General features: G+C 39.3%; 1 long non-coding RNA gene across 1 annotated transcript in view; it reads right to left on the bottom strand.

The window, feature by feature from the left end:
- Positions 1-2,061: 2,061 nt before the first annotated feature.
- LOC140960401 (uncharacterized) overlaps positions 2,062-21,218 on the bottom strand; it is a 31,549-nt gene continuing 12,392 nt past the window's right edge. Inside the window, exon 3 of the long non-coding RNA XR_012172163.1 lies at positions 2,062-2,174. This is a non-coding gene — a long non-coding RNA (uncharacterized lncRNA). The remainder of the gene's footprint in view (positions 2,175-21,218) is intronic.

Genomic DNA, 21,218 nt, shown 5'->3' with positions numbered 1-21,218 from the left:
CTGAATGGTTGGAGTTAAAATATCCACTTTGGTATGCTAAAGTCTGACCGATTAAACTTGAACTCTGATATATAGAACATTTCAGTGGACCGATTTGAAGCAGATTATCTAGATTATCTTCTGATTTTTTGCATCCTGAACTCTTTATCTTATGATGAGTAACTTGAGTTGTCCAACGATTGGAAATCTTGTAATACAAAGAAATTGGTAGCTGGACTCCTGAAACAACACGATCTTGTTATTATCATTACCAAAACTTATGGTAATTTATATTATAACAATTTCCTCTTTTGATAATGAAAAAACCAAGCTGCAAAACTAGATACATATGTTACAGATAAAATGTTGGAACATCTTAAGTTTTGGTGATTTAACAAGGTTGCTGATTCAACGAATAATTACAGAGCTTAATCTAACTGAATTCAAGAAGGAAAACAGAATATTAATAAGATGATGTTTTCTAAAGAGACTAAGTGATTACAGAGCCAGACTAATAAAGCAAAAGAAGTATACTAATAGCCAAACCGATTCAAGGAGCCTGACAGTCTATCTAAAATGGTCAGTCAGTTCAAATCCAAATATTCCCTGAAAAATTAATATAATAAGTGATAAAAGATCAGAGTCCAACTAAAATAGCGGATAAATTTTTCCGTACCAACAATTACTGAATAGTAACAGAATGTCAGGTTCATGCGCACTACCACGATATGTCAGAAAGGACGATAACATAGCAACGACGACATCTGTATTTTGAAACATATATATCATTTTAAAAGATTATCATTGCAGATTAAGATATAAATTGTGACGTCTGATACTAAAATACTACTAGAAATTTTTTTTATAAAAAAAAAGCTCTTTTCAAAAATTTATTCAAACACATGCATGCAATAAAAGCTGTCGATCTAGCATTTTAAAAAGTCATTCAACTACTGAATAAAAATACTTCAGTTAAATAAAAATCTAAATATCATCTCAACTCTAAACTACTGTTTTAAAAGAACTCAAATACTGTATTCAAAAGCCTGCCAGATCATCAAAATATGGAAAGATGTGAAACGTAGAAAACATAATGTATCACTCCTGACTCATAAACATAAAGTGTGGAAAACGTAAAGTCCTCGGGTTATTGTGCGCGCTCCCAACTCCATCTACTCAGTCTTCGGCGCCTCCAGTCTCTACCTCATCATGCTCACCTGCATCAATCACACCTAGTGAGTCAAAAGACTCAACACACCTGAACCGTTATAACAAATACATATACATATCATGCGACAGTGAAAAAGTAATGTAGTTAAAATAAACTTCATGATCTTAAAAGCATGAACTTAAACATATCGTAACATAAACAATTCAAAACATATATCATCGTGTAATCATATACGTGTTCATTCTCCTTTATTAGCAGCTCTAATTCGATGGATCCATCTACGTATAATCGCGGTACCCGATGGCGGGGAAATCAGCGATAGTTTTACCCATCCACCGAGCCTTGACCTTACATGTTCGCGTTCATATTAATCACAACAACCTCCTCTCCTTCAAAACATGTCATCGTATTCATCACTTATAAAAATCATACATATACGTACATTTTCTTAAAACCAAGCATGCAACACATTTTCATAAAAATTCATGTTCATAATAGTGTTGGGTGCAATAATTGTCTCTGTTTGGTAGAGCGATCGAACCGTGGTGCTTGTGCTGCTGTGCGGTTTAAAAGATTTGAGTTACACCATTACCACTAGCTATAGCTTTTGGTAAGCGGCAAGCGCTCGTTCCTACAATTGGTATCAGATCCAAGGTCACGGGTTCGATTCCCATTGATTGCAATGAGTGCAATTATTGGGAGGAAGATTGTTGGGTGCAATAATTGTCTCTGCTTGTGTAGAGGCCCGTATTTCGTACTTGAGAATTTGCGGAAAAATTTAAAAATTTCTCTTTAAATAAATAAAATGTCTAATTCATAATTATACTGATAAAAGAACCAATGTTTAAAGTAGCAGCGGAAGTAAATAATGTTTTCAGAATAACAACTTAAAATAATTTGACAAAATAAAAACTGAGTTTGGAATAATAATAGTAAGTGCTGAAAATGAGGTCCTCGGGTTTCTACTACTGCCGACCCAAGCTGGCTCACTGGTCCCCGCCCTCGGCCCCGACCTCATCAGTACCTACAACAATCAAATCTAGTGAGTCTAAAGAATCAGCATGCATATATTGTGAAATAACAAGTAAATATATAATAAAATCGCATGCAACTTCAAAATATCGTGTCGTAACGTAAACATAAAAATCGTGTCATGATTAATTATAAATACGTGCATAACTGAAAATCGTACGTAAAATGTTTGCTCGATAGAGTCCTGTCATAAAATAGCGTATCATAATTTTCTGTTGAGAATATGTTCTATGCGAGTGGCCCATAACATAACGTAACGTAACATAACATAACATGAATCGTCTGATCAGACTAAACCACAGTATACTGGGCGGTAGAGATCATCACAGTCCTTGGACTAGATATCCGTACCCATACATGAACATGAACCGATCGTAGGTCACCGGGTGAAGTAATAATCCCATAAGCTGCAATCCCATGAGCGTGAGGTGGCCACTAGCAATATCGCATATATAACAAAAATTAACTTTTATAACTATGCACATAATATAATTAAATTCCTGTCATATTTTACCAATTGAGTTGGATCGTTCTCAGGCTCGCTGCATCCTAATCCTAGCATGAGAACATGCAACTAAACTTAACTTGACCACAACCTCGTAATTGAACCCAAAAACGGGACAATTGCGCCCAACGAACTTAGTATTCAATCATGGCTTCGTACCAATCCGAACCAACATCGAACCATCATTTAGCCATGATTAAAATACTCTTAAAATACTGGAAAACATGACCATAAGGCTGTAATACACGAAAATTGTGCATGGATGCCAAAATCATGAAACGCGCTTTCGAGGATCGCTTTGGCACATTGCACCGTAAATTCTTGTACGACCTCTAAACTTAACCAAATCACAAACGGCAAAAAACAAGACCTTCCTAACTCGATGAGGTACTGTCCAGTCCAAGGCCATAGGTTAAAAGCCAACCAAGAACTCGAAACACACCTATGAACCGAAGGCACAGTTGCTGTTCAAGAAATCACAGCAGCAGCTGTTGCGCTTCCTTGCTTCGTTTTCGAGACTATTGGCCATTGGGGCTTGAACCACTGACCAGAGCCTCTTACCAACATCCTAAGGTGTGGCTTGAACCATGGCTAAGGGTCCTAGGCCAGCCACAATCCGAGCAACACCAGAAACAACTCACAGACTCTACCCGAGAACACACCTCACACGCGTGGGGTTTCTTGCTGAACTTGTTGTCTTAACTCACTCCAGTGGTCATAGGGTCGACCATGGCATGATCTAGACATTACGAGGTATTGTGTGAACCATGGCTAAGGGCTAGAAAGCCAACCAAGATCCACACCAACACCATGACCGAACATACCCACGCAGAAATGAAAAGGGGTCGAAGGGTGCTTTTCTTGTTTTGTTTTGAAAACCGATGAACCATGGACCAAGCCTTGAAAGGCCGACTTGGTCACGTCTTAGACAAGCCAAGGAGAGATTCTAACCATGGCTACAGCCCCTAGGGCAGCCAAGATCCGAACCATCACCTTAGACAATAAACCATGCAAATCGAGACACGAAAATGCACCAAGGAGAGTTGTTGTCAAATACGCGTTGCTGGGAGGAAAGGGACTTAAACCAATGGACTAACGCCTTCCTAACACACTCTATATCGTGTCTAGATGCAGCCTTAAACGCCTGGAACCGAGCCAACCCCTGAAACCACAAACATAAAGCAAAAACCGTGAAGCATGAAGGTGGCCGAGAAAATCTGTGTAGAATTCTTTTGAAAGTTGCTGTCATTATTTCGGTTTCGCTACATGAATTATGAACATAACATGGTTTAAAAATATGTATATGACTTGATTGAAGAGAAAAGAAGGACATATACATGCCTTGGATTTGTTTGGAATGAAAACAAATCGATTACGATGACACGGCGCGGAGGAGACGGAGTTGCTTTGCTTTCTTGTTTTCTCTCTTGTTTTCCCTCTTGCTTCTCACGTTTCTTTGAGAGGTTTTGCTACTGAATTTCGGTGGAAATGGTGAGGGAGAGAAGGGCAGGAAATGAAGGGAATGATTGCAAGATAGATGGGATTTGAAATGGTCAACCAATCTTTCTATACTAGTGTTTGATATATAAGGAATGAGGAGTGATTTGATATGATTGAAGGGGTGGCCGATTTTCTTCTTTCAAAATAAGGTAGAAAATTGCTTAATTAATAATTATTGAAGATTAAGTATGATGGAATTATCTCCCAAGAAAAAAATAAGGAAATGAATTAAAGATTGAGAGTTGCCAAATATTTTAAATCCTATGAAGGAGGTGGCCGAAATCTAATATTAAAATGGGGTGGGATATTGCTTAATTCAATAATTATTGGTGATTAAAAATGAAGGGATTATCTAGCAAGAATGGATAAGGAAAAAAATCAAAGGAAATGAGTTGTCAAACTTAATTAAAATCTTTTAGGTGATGGCCGAAAATTGCAAGATAATGGAGGGAAAATATTGCTTAATTATTGAATTTTAACTCATTAAAGTTTTAAACACTCATTATGTATTTTAGTGAATTAATAAATTAATTTAGGATAATGATTTTCTTGCATGCATGGCAAATTCTTAAAATAAATTACTAACATGTTAAGTTACAATTTCTTAAATCAAATAAGCCTAGATTAACTTATCTCAATTGGTCACATATTTTAATTTAGGCTTTTAATTAAATTATTGGACATAAAAGAATTTATTTACTATTTATCTCTAATTAATTAATTTAATGCTTAAACATTCTTTTATATTAAAATAAATTTTCCTTTATCTTGAATAAATTCTAGGAATATTTTCTTATAATTAAATTTTATCTTAATACTCCAACTCCAGACCGGCCTCACTTACTTAACTGAAAAGATAAAAACTAAAATACTGCGTAAAATAAATAATAATAAGTCAACCAATTTTAAAAGAATGAATTTAAATCCTCATGCATAAAAATCATTTTTAATTTAAATAATAGTAATTATGCACGGCTTATACGTAGTCTGATTTACGGGTTCTATAACTCTCCCCTCCTTAAAAGAAATTTCGTCCTCGAAATTAAAACTCACCGAATAACTCGGGGTAACGACTCTTCATCTCCAGCTCAGCCTCCCACGTAGCTTCCTCCTCCGAATGATTAAGCCATTTGACTTTCACTAGCTGCACCATTTTGTTCCGAAGCTTTTTCTCCTGTCTGTCTAAGATCTGCACTGGTCTTTCCTCATAAGATAGGTTCGTAGTGAGCTGCAACGGCTCAAAATTCAAGACATGCGAAGGATTGGCCATATACTTCCTCAGCATAGAGACGTGGAACACATTGTGTACTCCGGCTAGATTCGGGGGAAGAGCAACACAGTAAGCTACGTCCCAACCCTGTCGAGGATCTCGAATGGTCCAATGAATCTCGGACTGAGCTTTCCTTTCTTTCCGAACCGCATGACACCCTTCATAGGTGCTACCTTCACGAAAACATGGTCGCCGACGGCAAACTCTAGATCTCTCGTCCGCTGATCCGCATAACTCTTCTGTCGACTCTGAGCAGTCCTCATCCTATCACGGATCTTGAATACTACATCGGCAGTCTGTTGAATAATCTCCGGACCCAATTCTGCTCTCTCTCCTACTTCATCCCAGTGAATAGGCGATCTGCACTTGTGGCCATACAGTGCTTCATACGGAGCCATACCTATAGACGACTGAAAACTGTTGTTATAGGTGAACTCTACCAGTGGCAACTTCGACTCCCAACTCCCTGAGAAATCAATAACGCAAGCACGGAGAAGATCCTCTAAAATCTGGATAACTCTATTTGACTGACCATCTGTCTGAGGGTGGAAAACTGTGCTAAACAACAACTTCGTACATATAGTCGAATTCAAACTCTTCCAAAATGAAGAAGTGAAGCTGGAATCTCGATCAGACACGATAGAAACGGGAATACCATGAAGTCGGACTATCTCCCGGGTATACAACTCTGCATACTGAATCATGGTGAAAGTCGTCTTAATAGGCAAGAAGTGCGCTGATTTTGTGAGACGATCAACAATCACCTAGATAGCATTTGATCCTCTGGCTGACTTTGGGAACCGGTCACGAAGTCCATGGTAACATTCTCCCATTTCCACTCGGGAATAGGAAGAGGCTTGAGCATACCTGCTGGTCTCTAATGCTCCGCTTTCACAAGCTGACATGTCAAGCACTTGGATACAAAACGTCTGATGTCTTTCTTCATGCTGGGCCACAAATACAACAACTGTAGATCTTTGTACATATTCGTACTCCTAGGGTGAATAGAGTATGGCGACATGTGGGTCTCTGATAAAATATCTGCTCGAATAGAATCGCTGCTAGGAACCCACATTCTGCCTCGATATCTCACAATACCGTCGCTAACTGTATACAAGATACTGCCCTTGGCCTCATCTCTCTGCTTCCACTTTGCCAACTGCTCGTCTGCTGACTGCCCACTGCGAGTACAATCTAGAAGAGAAGACTGAATAGTCAAAGTAGATAGACGAGGAACTCTACCTCGAGGATATGTCTCTAGATCAAACCTCTGCATCTCAGACTGAAGAGGTCTCTGAATCGTCAAATGAGCCATCACTGCGACTTTCCTGCTCAATGCAACCGCAACTACATTAGCTTTGCCCGGGTGGTAGCTAATGTCACAGTCATAGTCCTTCACTAGCTCCAACCAACGCTCTGACGCATATTCAGCTCTTTCTGCGTAAAGAAGTACTTGAGGCTCTTATGGTCGGTAAAGATCTGACACTTCTCCCCGTACAGATAATGCCTCCAAATTTTCAAGGCAAATACTACGACTGCCAAATCTAGGTCGTGAGTAGGGTAGTTCTTCTCATGGGTTTTCAACTATCGAGAAGCATACGATATCACTTTCCCATGCTGCATCAATACTGCGCCTAGACCGAGCTTCGAAGCATCGGTGTACAATACAAACTCGTTGGGCCCTGACGGCATGGCCAATAATTCGCTCCACACAAATTTAACATTCTTCTTTGTCAATGATGTGAGTGGAACTGCGATGGAAGACAATCTCTGAATAAAATTTCGATAATATCCTTCTAGCCCAAGGAAACTACTGATCTCTGATGCATTCTGCGGCACAACCCAATCTCTGACTGCAGCAACTTTCGCTGGGTGTACCTCAATCCCGCTGCTAGAAACGATGTGACCTAGAAACGCCACCTTCTCTAACCAGAATTCGCATTTACTGAACTTCGCGAATAACTTATGCTTCTGTAGGGTCTGCAAAACTGTGGTCAGATGTCTGCTGTGCTCTTCGTGATTCTTTGAGTAGACGAGAATGTCGTCTATGAATACTATCACGAACTGGTCAAGATACGGCTGAAATACGCGATTCATGAGATCCATGAAGATCGCTGGCGCATTCGTCAAACCGAACGACATCACAAGAAACTCGAAGTGGCCGTAACGAGTCCTGAAAGCAGTCTTGAGAACATCGGCTTCTTTCACCCTCAACTGGTGATAACCGGAACGCAGATCGATCTTTGAGAATACTGAAGCTCCCCTGTAACTGATCAAATAAATCTTCAATCCGCGGAAGTGGGTACTTGTTCTTCACTGTAACCATGTTTAACTCCCGGTAATCAATACAGAGCCGCATGGAACCACCCTTCTTCTTCACAAACAAATCTGGCACGCCCCATGGTGAAAAACTCGGGCGAATGAACTCCTTGTCAAGAAGTTCCTGAATCTGCTTCTTCAGTTCTGCCATCTCTGTCGGTGCTAATCGGTACGGTGCTTTCGAGATTGGTACCGTACCTGGCATAAGCTCAATAGAAAACTCCACCTCTCGCTCGGGTGGCATACCAGAGACGTTGTCAGGAAAAATGTCTAGAAAGTCCCTAACAATGGGAACATCGGAGGCTGACTGACTGGGTGCCTCGGGAACGGATACAAAAGTCGCTAAAAACGCCCGACACTCTCTATGCATGAGCTTCCTAGCCTGGATAGAAGGTATAATGCGCGGTAAAGGAATGTACCTATCTGGCTTGAATAAGAACTGCGCCATCACAGGCGGTCGGACTAGAACAGATCTCCGATGGAAGTCAATCAAAACTCTGTTACTTAGTAGCCAGTCCATACCCAGAATGATGTCAAACTCTGGCATTGGCAACACAATAAGATCCGCATAAACAAGGTTGCCATGAAGCTCAAGGTCTATGTCTCGGATCACATTAGTAGCTGTCATTTCTTCTCCAGACGGCAATACTACTGAGTAGGCTATATCTAGCCCAACGGTCTTGACTTTGAGGAAGCTCGCAAAGACCTCTGAAATGAACGAATGAGTAGCCCCTGAATCTATCAAGGCTTTCGTAGCTGAACCAGCTATAAAAATTCTCCCTGAAAGGTTGGAACATCAAGCCGAACCCAATAATTACAAGAACTAAACTTATAGACAGGCGACGACCAAAGTCCTTCTAACCTAATCCCCGAAAATGACCCTGATTAGAGCATGCAATCCTATCGTAATTCTAAGTTCAAAATCTTAAACCCGACTCCCAAAAACATCGAAATTCAAATACAAACTTAAAGCTTTAAGATACCTGTCATGAGCATGGTCTCTGGGTTAGTCTTCGCTGCATGGAGAGCAAAAACTCTGCCTTGAGTAGGCAGACTCCCCTGTGGGCACTGCTTCAGCAAGTGGTCTGGACTACCACACTTGTAACACTTCCATGAGCAGTACATACAAACTCCGACGTGACGGCGTGAGCACTTTGCACAGACTGGGTGCTCAACGGCCCTCGGGACTGCCCGTCCCTGCTGCTGCTGCTGCTGCCCTCTGTTCCTGGGAGGGCCGTGGAAAGGCCTCTTATTCTGCTGCTGCTGCTGAGGAGGAGGGCGGTGCGGCATCTGGACTGGTCGCTTGCCCTGGCGATCCCTCTCAATATCATGCTGATCCTGCTCTGCGGCTAGCGCTTTGGAGACAGCGACCTCATAAGTAGTAGGGCCAGCCACCCTAACATCACGGCGCAAGATCGGCTGTAGACCCTCCATAAAATGTCTCAACTTGGCTCCAGTATCATTCGCGATCAGGGGTACCAAATGGCAACCCCTCTCGAATTTACGGATGAACTCCGTAACAGTCATATCTCTTTGCCTCAGGGTCATGAACTCCCTGGTCAACCTGGTGCGCACCTCGTCGGTAAAATATTTGGAGTAGAATACCTCCTTGAAGCGCCTCCAGCTCAGAGTAGCCATATTCAAAGCTACGGATGCTCTTTCCCACCAAAGGCGTGCGTCTCCTCCCAACAGATAGGTCGCACAACGAACTCTGTCTGCATCCCCAAGCTCCATGAACTCTAAGATAACCTCGAGGGATTTAATCCAGCCCTTGGCAATCATGGGATCTGCCGTCCCTGAGAACTCCTTCGGTCGCATCTTCATGAACCACTCATAGGTAGCCTCAGGCCCTGTCGGCCTGGCTGCCACAGCATTGTTCCCCGCAAACTGTGCGAAGAACTGAGTCATCTCAGCTAGCATCTGGGCATTCATGTCCGGTGGAGGGGGTGGAGGTAAATCTCTCTCCTGCCTACGGTTCTGACTGTCCTCCTGGTGAGGCTCATCATCTCTCGCGCTCTCAAGAATACGTCTAGGAGGCATACTGTTCCATGCATATAACTCATATGTAACCATCATGCATAATTACATTATTTCTTTAAATTTAAATAAATACTGCATAATAAAAAAATCTGGACATAAAATATTTCATGAAAACATGCTGTTAAAATAATTCATGCTTTAAACGAAATGCGTAAACATAAAACTTACAGACCGAAGACGTGACTTCGTGAGCTTCTCGAGGTCAGTAGTAGTACAACCCTTTACAAGAACATATGCTCTGATACCACCTGTAGAGGCCCGTATTTCGTACTTGAAAATTTGCGGAAAAATTTAAAATTTTCTCTTTAAATAAATAAAATATCTCATTCATAATTATACTGATAAAAGAACCAATGTTTAAAGTAGCAGCGGAAGTAAATAATGTTTTCAGAATAACAACTTAAAATAATTTGACAAAATAAAAACTGAGTTTGGAATAAAAATAGTAAGTGCTGAAAATGAGGTCCTCGGGTTCCTACTACTGCCGACCCAAGCTGGCTCACTGGTCCCCGCCCTCCGGCCCGACCTCATCAATACCTACAACAATCAAATCTAGTGAGTCTAAAGAATCAGCATGCATATATTGTGAAATAACAAGTAAATATATAATAAATCCGCATGCAACTTCAAAATATCGTGTCGTAACGTAAACATAAAAATCGTGTCATGATTAATTATAAATACGTGCATAACTGAAAATCGTACGTAAAATGTTTGCTCGATAGAGTCCTGTCATAAAATAGCGTATCATAATTTTCTGTTGAGAATATGTTCTATGCGAGTGGCTCATAACATAACGTAACGTAACATAACATAACATGAATCGTTTGATCAGACTAAACCACAGTATACTGGGCGGTAGAGATCATCACAGACATTGGACTAGATATCCGTACCCATACATGAACATGAACCGATCGTAGGTCACCGGGTGAAGTAATAATCCCATAAGCTGCAATCCCATGAGCGTGAGGTGGCCACTAGCAATATCGCATATATCTCAAAAATTAACTTTTATAACTATGCACGTAATATAATTAAATTCCTGTCTTATTTTACCAATTGAGTTGGATCGTTCCCAGGCTCGCTGCATCCTAATCCTAGCATGAGAACATGCAACTAAACTTAACTTGACCACAACCTCGTAATCGAACCCAAAAACAGGACAATTACGCCCAACGAACTTAGTATCCAATCATGGCTTCGTACCAACCCGAACCAACATCGAACCATCATTTAGCCATGATTAAAATACTCTTAAAATACTGGAAAACATGACCATAGGGCTGTAATACACGAAAATTGTGCATGGATGCCAAAATCATGAAACGCTCTTTCGAGAGTCGCTTTGGCACATTGCATCGTAAATTCTCGTACGACCTCTAAACTTAACCAAATCATAAACGGCCAAAAACATGGCCTTCTTAACTTGATGAGCTACTGTCCAGTCCAAGGCCATAGGCTAAAAGCCAACCAAGAACTCGAAACACACCTCTGAACCGAAGGCACAGTTGCAGTTCAGAAAATTACAGCAGCAGTTGTTGCGCTTCCTTGCTTCGTTTTCAAGACTATTGGCCATTAGGGCTTGAACCACCAACCAGAGCCTCTTACCAACATCCTAAGGTGTGGCTTGAACCATGTCTAAGGGCCCTAGGCCAGCCACAATCCGAGCAACACCAGAAAAAACTCACACACTCTACCCGAGAACACACCTCACATGCGTGGGGTTTCTTGCTGAACTTGTTGTCTTAACTCACTCCAGTGGTCCTAGGGTTGACCATGGCATGATCTAGACATCACGAGGTATTTGTGAACCATGGCTAAGGGCTAGAAAGCCAACCAAGATCCACACCAACACCATGACCGAACATACCCACGCAGAAATGAAAAGGGGTCGAAGGGTGCTTGTCTTGTTTTGTTTTGAAAACCGATGAACCATGGACCAAGCCTTGAAAGGCCGACTTGGTCATGTCTTAGACAAGCCAAGGAGAGATTCTAACCATGGCTACAGCCCATAGGGCAGACAAGATCCGAACCATCACCTTAGACAATAAACCATGCAAATCGAGACACGAAAATGCACCAAGGAGAGTTGCTGTCAAATACGCGTTGCTAGGGGGAAAGGGACTTAAACCAATGGACTAACGCCTTCCTAACACACTCTATATCGTGTCTAGATGCAGTCTTAAATGCCTGGAACCGAGCCAACCCCTGAAACCACAAACACAAAGCAAAAACCGTGAAGCATGAAGGTGGCCGAGAAAATCTGTGCAGAATTCTTTTGAAAGTTGCTGTCATTATTTCGGTTTTGCTACATGAATTATGAACATAACATGGTTTAAAAATATATATATGACTTGATTGAAAAGAAAAGAAGGACATATACATGCCTTGGATTTGTTTGGAATGAAAACAAATCGATTACGACGACACGGCGCGGAGGAGACGGAGTTGCTTTGCTTTCTAGTTTTCTCTCTTGTTTTCCCTATTTCTTCTCACGTTTTTTTGAGAGGTTTTGCTACTGAATTTCGGTGGAAATGGTGAGGGAGAGAAGGGCAGGAAATGAAGGGAATGATTGCAAGATAGATGGGATTTGAAATGGCCAACCAATCTTTCTATACTAGTGTTTGATATATAAGGAATGAGGAGTGATTTGATTTGATTGAAGGGGTGGCCGATTTTCTTCTTTCAAAATAAGGTAGAAAATTGCTTAATTAATAATTATTGAAGATTAAGTGTGATGGAATTATCTCCCAAGAAAAAAATAAGGAAATGAATTAAAGATTGAGAGTTGCCAAATATTTTAAATCCTATCAAGGAAGTGGCCGAAATCTAATATTAAAATGGGGTGGGATATTGCTTAATTCAATAATTATTGGTGATTAAAAATGAAGGGATTATCTAGCAAGAATGGATAAGGAAAAGAATCAAAAGAAATGAGTTGTCAAACTTAATTAAAATCTTTTAGGTGATGTCCGAAAATTGCAAGATAATGGAGGGAAAATATTGTTTAATTATTGAATTTTAACTCATTAAAGTTTTAAACACTCATTATATATTTTAGTGAATTAATAAATTAATTTAGGATAATGATTTTCTTGCATGCATGACTAATTCTTAAAATAAATTACTAACATGTTAAGTTACAATTTCTTAAATCAAATAAGCCTAGATTAACTTATCTCAATTGGTCACATATTTTAATTTAGGCTTTTAATTAAATTATTGGACATAAAAGAATTTATTTACTACTTATCTCTAATTAATTAATTTAATTCTTAAACATTCTTTTACATTAAAATAAAATTTCCTTTATCTTGAATGAATTCTAGGAATATTTTCTTATCATAAAATTTTATCTTAATACTCCAACTCCAGTCCGGCCTCACTTACTTAACTGAAAAGATAAAAACTAAAATACTGCGTAAAATAAATAATAATAAGTCAACCAATTTTAAAAGAATTAATTTAAATCCTCATGCATAAAAATCATTTTTAATTTAAATAATAGTAATTATGCACGGCTTATACGTAGTCTGATTTACGGGTTCTACAGCTTGGTAGAGCGATCAAACCGTAGTGCTTGTGCTGCTGTGCGGTTTAAAAGATTTGAATTGCACCATTTCCACTAACTATAATTTTTGGTAAAGCGACAAGCGCTCGGTCCTACAAATAGCATATACATTTTAAAAATGCAATTATGGTGATCAGGGTGCTACTAGAATTGCTAACTCGACCCAGGTGCAAAATAATCATTTTGCACCTAGAAACCCTAATTGAAAATTTTACCTCTATACCTCAAAATTTTGACCCGAATCCAACCAACCTATTAAAATACCTCAAAACATATCTATAAGCATTTCTTAGACGTAAACTAGAGCCCATTCGGTAACTTTTACGATTCGTTTTAAAATTTGGATCGGGGTCCCTGTTTTAACATGAATCAGCCAGAATCTCAACCAAACTTTCCCAAATTTCAACCATGACTTAACTACACCTTACCACCCCCTATTCAACAAAATTCCAGTCATTTAGAACCCCCTAAACTCGGCTGCACCTTGCTGGAAATTTCTTGACCAATCCGTTCGAACCCTAGTTGCACCATCGAGCCAATTCTTCGACCCTACGCTTAACCAGCTTGGACCAGCCCCGAACCAGCTCTTCCTAGTCCACCTCTGGATCCTCCTGGACAGACCTAGACCCAGCCCCAGCCCTCAGCCCCATGAACGCAACGTATAGGAACCACACGATGCAAGCCCAAAAATATATCCACTCGACCCTAGATCGCGACTAGCTTATTTGATCTCCTCTCCACCCGAGACCAGCCATGCATGAGTTGCTCCAGGCTGTCTCAGATCCAGCAAGGCCTATTCCACGTCCCTGGAACGTCCCATGCATCGGCGCCCTTCCCTTTTTCCGATCTAGCCGATATGTACCCTCGCGAGCCAAAATCGATCGGCCTCTTTTCTAGACATGATCCGACTTGCTCCCGGCCCTAGTCACCCTAGATCTCAACGTGTACTGTAAGGTCCAAAATTAAGACGACGTAATTCAACTGCATGCGAATTTACGGAAAATGAGTAATAACTAAATAAATGATTTTAATTGCTTAAATTGATTATGTTGATATGTTTATATGGTTTTAAAGTGGTTTTCTACTTGAATGCATAAAACAGTATTTTTAAAAAAAGTTATTCGAGATGCGATCGAAGAACGGAGACCGAGGGCTAAAAATGGAAAATATTTTTATTAAATAATTGTTTTTAATTATTTAAAATAAAATTGATGCTTTATGATATTTTTGAAAATAAGGAATTTTGAGGTGATTTTATACGTCAAGACGTAATTTTTATCGGTATTCGATTTTCAACAAAAATATGAATTTTTTGACAAATCGGCTAATATTTTCACAGACTTTTCTAAACGAAATATTTTTAAAATTCACTAATGGGATTATTGGGCCTAGTATACCATACTAATGGGCCCAAGATTACTCTACACCTTTTAATTAAAATAAACAAGCCCAAAACCCCACCCCAAAACCCTTAAAGCACACGCCTCCCTTCCACTAAACCCCACAACTCTTTCTCATGAGCTAGAACACACGCATACACGTGAATTCATCAAGGAAAAGCGTCGGGTTTGAGGGAAAAATCAAGCCAAGGTCGTTCGTCGTCGTTCCTCGCATCTCAACGTAATTGTTGTGCGTAAAATATGCAAAGGCACGCCATAATTCTTTCCTTTCTCATATATCACAATCTAATATATGTTTGATTATTGTTTGTATGAAAAACATGGTTCCTTATTGAATATTTTTGTTTTATGTATTCATGCATGCTTAAGGTATGCTTTTTGTTCCAAAAACTTGTGATATGTTAGCACGAAGGGGCTGCCATGTTAGGAGATCAAGATGGAACGTTTTTCACACGAGTTGAGGGTCATAACATACACGGTGATAGGCTGCACACGCTAGGAAACAAGCTGGAACAAGTATTGCATGTTTTGATGCCTAGGTTTGGCCATAAGGGTTTAACCACGCATGGCTCGACCAAGGCTTGATTAGGGCTGGGCTGGGACGTGGTTGGGTGTGTGGAGGAGTCCTAGCGTGTGTGGAGGAGTCCTAGCCACGCTAGGACTCGAGTAGCATCGGCTAGGGAAGAGTCCAAGTAAGCTAGGACTCTTCCCAAGAAACCCGAGAGAGCAGCGTGTGCAGAGAGGGCTCGCGGCTGGGCCGGGGGTCCAGGCTAAGTCTGTTAGGGTCCTGAGAGGGTTCACGAGGGGCTGGGATCGGAGATGGCCTCTTGTTCGGTGCAGGAGGTTGCTGCGTGGGTTAAGCTTGGTCCAGTGGGTCCAGTAAGGTCCCTAGAAGGTTTGGGAAGGAGGTGGCTCGGTGTGGCTTGGGTGCGGCTCGAGGAAAATGGGAGATGGCTCGAGGGTGTTCATGGAGGGCTCGGTTTTTAGGGTTTCCTTGGTTAAGGGTTGAACCGTGGTCCACGGGGGTCGAATCATAGTTCACAAGGGTAATTTAAATATAAAAAGTCTATGTTTAAAAATTGGGAATTTAATAATAAAGTTTGGATTTATTCAAGATTAAAATGCATTACGAATTAATAATTACGAATAAATCAACAGCCTTGAATTTAAGCTAAATAAAAATATCAAAAAATTAATTTAAGTTTAAATAATTATTTAGAAGGGTTTAGAGTCAACGAAAGTAAGAAAAAGTCAAAACCGAGAAATTTTACGTCTAGGGGTAAAACGGTCATTTTACACCTGAAAAATAGTAAACGTCATGGCAGTGCCCTGAATGCTATAATATATGATAAAATGATTATTTTAAATGTTTAAGGAATTTTATGATAAAATGTTTAAAGCTAAAAGATATGTTGCATGCGTGGTTTAAAAGAAAAATGATAATTATATGCATGATGTTTATAAAGTGATGAAAATATGAAACATTGGAGGATGTGAAGTAATTTTGACTATTATAATGCTATGATGATATGATTGGGGATATCATGAGGGAAAAGGCCCAGAGAGAGCCCATTTATGTGAGAAGGCCCCAGAGGGAGCCCGAAGATCGTATTTTCATATGATGATGATAGACCAAGGCTCAATTGACAGGTGAGATGTCGCTGATGTCCCCGCCGCCCAGTACTGTGGTTATATGTAGTCGGGTCCATCGACCTTATGATGAAACGAAAGTCACAATTAACGATCTAAATTCAATAAAAAGAAAATGTTTATGATGAAATGATATATGATATGAAAAGATGAAAGAAAAAATGTTTATGCTTATGTTCATGAAAAGTTATTTTAAGTAAAAGTATTTTCACTGTTGCATGCGATTGTATATATATTACTTGTAATGAAGATTATGGTTTTCTGAGTCATTAGACTCACTAGGTGTGATGAATGCAGGTGAGCATGATGTTAATGATAATGGAGGTTTCGATGGTTGATCTTGCTGGACTGAAGGTGCACACAACCTAAGGACCAGCGCTAGATTTTCCGCATTATGATTATAATTTACGTTTAAGTTTATGATAAAGATTTTTACGACTTTTATTATGCTTTTGAGTGGTTTTAGAGAGGATGTTAGAGTTAGGATGCTTTTGAAATATTGCTAAGTTAGGTTTGGTAAACAGGTGATGATTTTATGTTTTGAACTCTTTCCTTTGAATTTTCAGGTATAGTCGGTTGTTTTATTTTAAAATGGTGTCAAAGTATTTTAAAGTATATATATATGTATCAGCCGAAAACGTTTAGGGTAAAAAAAATTCCTAGAATTTTTTAAGTAAAACGATTAGTAGACGTTTCATGTACAGCTCCTTGGAGTCTAGATCTAGTAGCCCCTTTGCACACACAAGAGAAAACAAGCATCATGACAAAATGTATGAAAATTTTGGTGCAAAAATCGTATAAAACCAACACCACGTGATAGATATAAGGTTTCTCACGCAAAAACATACAAATCAACATATATTGATGTTAATGATGAGAAAAACGAGGTATAGGGCGTGCCTTTGCGTATTTACGCTCTAAAACCTCGATATAATTGCGTAGAAGTGCACCGGAGGGACAAAGAAGAGATCATTTGAAGAAATTTTGAGAAAACCCAAGGATAAAGGCTGCCGAAATTTTTGAATTGTTGCTGCTGAAAATGGAGAGGGGCGGCTGAAGGATCATTTGCTGGGCACCTTGAGGTGCTTCAAAAAAAATATTCTCCAATGAGCTGCAATAGCTCGTGTTCTAAGAATGTTAACAGTGATTAATTAAATCGAGTTTGGTTGAAAACCAAGGGGAGGAAACGCGAAGTAATCCTTCGTGAAAAAAGCTGTTTATAATAGGAAATTTTTTAACTTATGTAAATTGAATAACTGAAAAAACAAGTGATCAGTTGTCGCATATATCAGTTCAGTTATAGTAAGAACTGAACTGACGGATGCTCTAACTGATCAAGTCAGTTTGAAAAACAACAGTTAATCAGTTAAGTACACAAGATATGTTTATGGATGTTTGGAGGCTTCAACTGCTCCTACGTCACCCTTTCTACCACCTCGGGTAGGATCCGCTACTTGTACAAATCCACCCAACTTAGGACTTACACTACTGCCTAACTGAACTCCTAGTCTAGATTGAAATCAGCACCTTCCAGCCAACACTTCTTTAACGTCTATGTGTCAAAGACTACATACACAAAATTAGCTGAACTGCTCATTTGACATATCAGTTTGTCTGATTCAGTTTGTGTGATCAGTTGGGTCTTCAGTTTGCGATTTAGACAACTCGTAACTGATCTTAGCTTCTGCACACTAAGGTAAATCATTAGTAACAAAATAACAAGTTTTGTGAACATCAAAATCAATATTGCGAAATTGTTGAAAAGATCCAACAATCGAAATGAAGGTGTAAGATCTAGGAAAATTCGAACTACGTAACCTGACAGCATGCAATCTAGGGTTTTATTTAAATACGTGTACATGTTTAAAATGTATATGATATTATGAACGTGATTTTTTATGAAAATACGAAAATATTTCTCATGCATGATTTTAAGAAAATTTACGTATATGCATGATTTTTATAAGTGATGAATATGATGATATGTTATGAAGGATATGAGTTGGTTGTGATTAATACGAACACGAACATGTAAGGCCAAGGCTCAGTGGATGGATAATATTGTCGCCGATGTCCCTGTCTCCAGATACCGTAGTTATACGTAGATGGATCCATCGACTAGAGCTGATACGAAAGTCACAACTAATGATCTGGATTCAAATAAAGAAAATGAACACGTATATGTTGACATGATGAGATATGTTATGGACACATTTATGCTTTGTGTAACGTCTATCGTTTTAAAAGTGTGGAAATATTTTTTTATAAAGCTCTCATTTTTAAATAAACATTTAAATAAATTGCATGCATGCAATCCTACTTAAAAACATCATTTAAAAATTATCATAAACAATTACCACTAAAAATATAGCGGAGTAAAAAAAACGAGTAAAATAAACAGCGTATAAAATACTCATATCCTCTCAATAACATAAAATCATAAATGTGCGGAAAATCATAAGGTCCTCGGGTCGTGTCGTCCGCCAGGTCTGCTGACTCAAAGTCCAGCACCTCCAGTCTCCTCGACATCGAACTCACTTGCATCACACACGCCTATTGAGTCTAAAGACTCAACACACATGTACTATAAATAACAAATACCTATACATAGCACACAACAGTGAAAAATATCATAATCAACATATCTTTCATGAACTTTAAAAGCTTAATGCAAACGTGTCATATGCAATCGTGACGTGTCAAAACAGCTCATCGTTAATCATCATTCCTCATTTATCAATCATCATTCATCATTTATCATTAATCATTCATAGGTGAATTCAGTTCATTAGAGGTGACTATCTTACATCATCATAGACGATGGATCCATCATATATAGAACCGCGGTACCCGGCGGCTGTCGGACATCGGTGACAGGATTACCCATCCACTGTGCCTAGGCCTCATCATCAGCATGTACATATACATCTTAAACCTTTACATATACTTCGATAGCCACAACTAATTCCTATCATTCAAAACATCATCGTTTACATCACTTATAAAAATCAAGCACAAATGCAATTTTCTTTAAATTCAATCATGCAACGTATATTTTCATAAAATCTAAAAAATCGTGAATCAAGATGCATAAACATTTAAAATATCATAAATTTGTGCTCAGAGCGCTGCTAGGACCAAAATCTCACATCGGGTGCAAAATGACCATTTTGCCCCTGGAAACCCAAAAATTATCGTTTCACATCTGAACATCTAAAATTGACCAGAAGCTTATCTAACTCCTTAAAATGTTCCAAAACATTTATAAAAAGCATTCTTAGACGTAAACTCGAGCCAAATTCAGAATTTAATCGATTCGTTTTAAAACTTGGACCGGGGTCCCGGTTTTAACCTGAATCGAGCCGAAACTTAACCAAAACTTTCCCAACTTGACCCATAATTTAAACCACTCATCCTAAACCATTTACTACTTAAATTATGACCTCTAAATCCATGAAATTTTGGCCAACACCTAATGTTCCTTAATAGGATCGGTTAGAGGATAAAGAGTGTTTAGAAGGGGGGTTGAATAAACACTCACGGTTTTTAACTCTTTCTCGAAGGTTTGAATCAGTTTGGTGAGAAACTTATTCTCAAGATCTTGTCAGTCGATCATAGTCAGTCAACAGTTAAGTGCGGAATATAACTAACTGAAAGATAGAATATAGCTACTGAAAAACTTGTACGAAATGCACAAGGTTTGTTTCTGGATGTTCGGAGATTTCAATTACTCCTACGTCACCCCTTCTATCACGAAGATAGGATTTTCACTAAAATACTTTGATCAATACAAGACTTGTACAGACCCACTTCAGTTTGGACTTAACAATGCCAAAACTGAAACTCTTAGTTTACAACTCAATTTGCTCGATTGAAAGAAACTTAGCACAACTGATCTCTAGGATCAAGTTTCACAGTAATCACAATGTGCTAAAGTGCTCGAAAGATAGCCTAACAGCTATGAATGTAAATAATAAGTGTGAGCGTAAGTTTCAGCAGAGTAACAGTAAGAAAGATTGCTAGTTCACTCTTCGCAACTGATTGTAAAGTTTTTCGTATTTTCTATAGTTGCTTTTCTCTGTTATTTATAGGCTTCCCTCCAACAGTAATATTGAATGCGGTTTAAGCTTTCTATTCGTTGATGTGCCGCGTCAAAATTCCTATGCCAATAGTACAGTGTGCCTTTTCTGAAATGTGGCGTTCCCACTAACAGTTGCAGACTGTTGTACTATTTTTCTGTGGTCGTTTTCAACTGATGACGTGTCCAGCTGAAAGATCAGCTGAAAGGTAGAAGCTGATAAGGTTCACAACTATAGTCAGTTGACTGCGCGACCAGTTACGTGGATCAGTTGGTCGGATAGTTGAGTTGCTGGATTCAGTTGAGGTGTCCGATTATGTTTAGATTATATGATCAGTTAATTCGATCTTTTAGCTCTTCAGTTTTTCAAACATCCAAAACTTAGTTTCCAACATCCCTAATACATTCTGAGCCCCACCCCCCTCTTTTATGATCATATTCCAACACATGGCCCCAAATCTTAAACATTTCGGTCCCCCCTTATACCACCACCTGTCCTGCCTTTAAAGCTCACCATTAGGACCCTAATGACCCATCTAAACTAAGCCAAACTAACACTAAAAACCGTTGCACCAGCCACGTGCAGAAACCATCAGAAACTATCACCTTCCTCTCGATTCACGCCATGCTTCCAAGGATCGAGCTTCTCCCTCGACCCAAAACCCATGGCTCATTCCTACCATCTTACTAGCTTGGTTAG

The sequence above is a fragment of the Primulina huaijiensis genome, chromosome 15, assembly GCF_012295235.1.
Source record: "Primulina huaijiensis isolate GDHJ02 chromosome 15, ASM1229523v2, whole genome shotgun sequence".
Lineage (NCBI taxonomy): Eukaryota > Viridiplantae > Streptophyta > Magnoliopsida > Lamiales > Gesneriaceae > Primulina > Primulina huaijiensis.
Note: the sequence above shows the minus strand (reverse complement) of the source record. Positions and strands in the feature narration are given on the sequence as shown.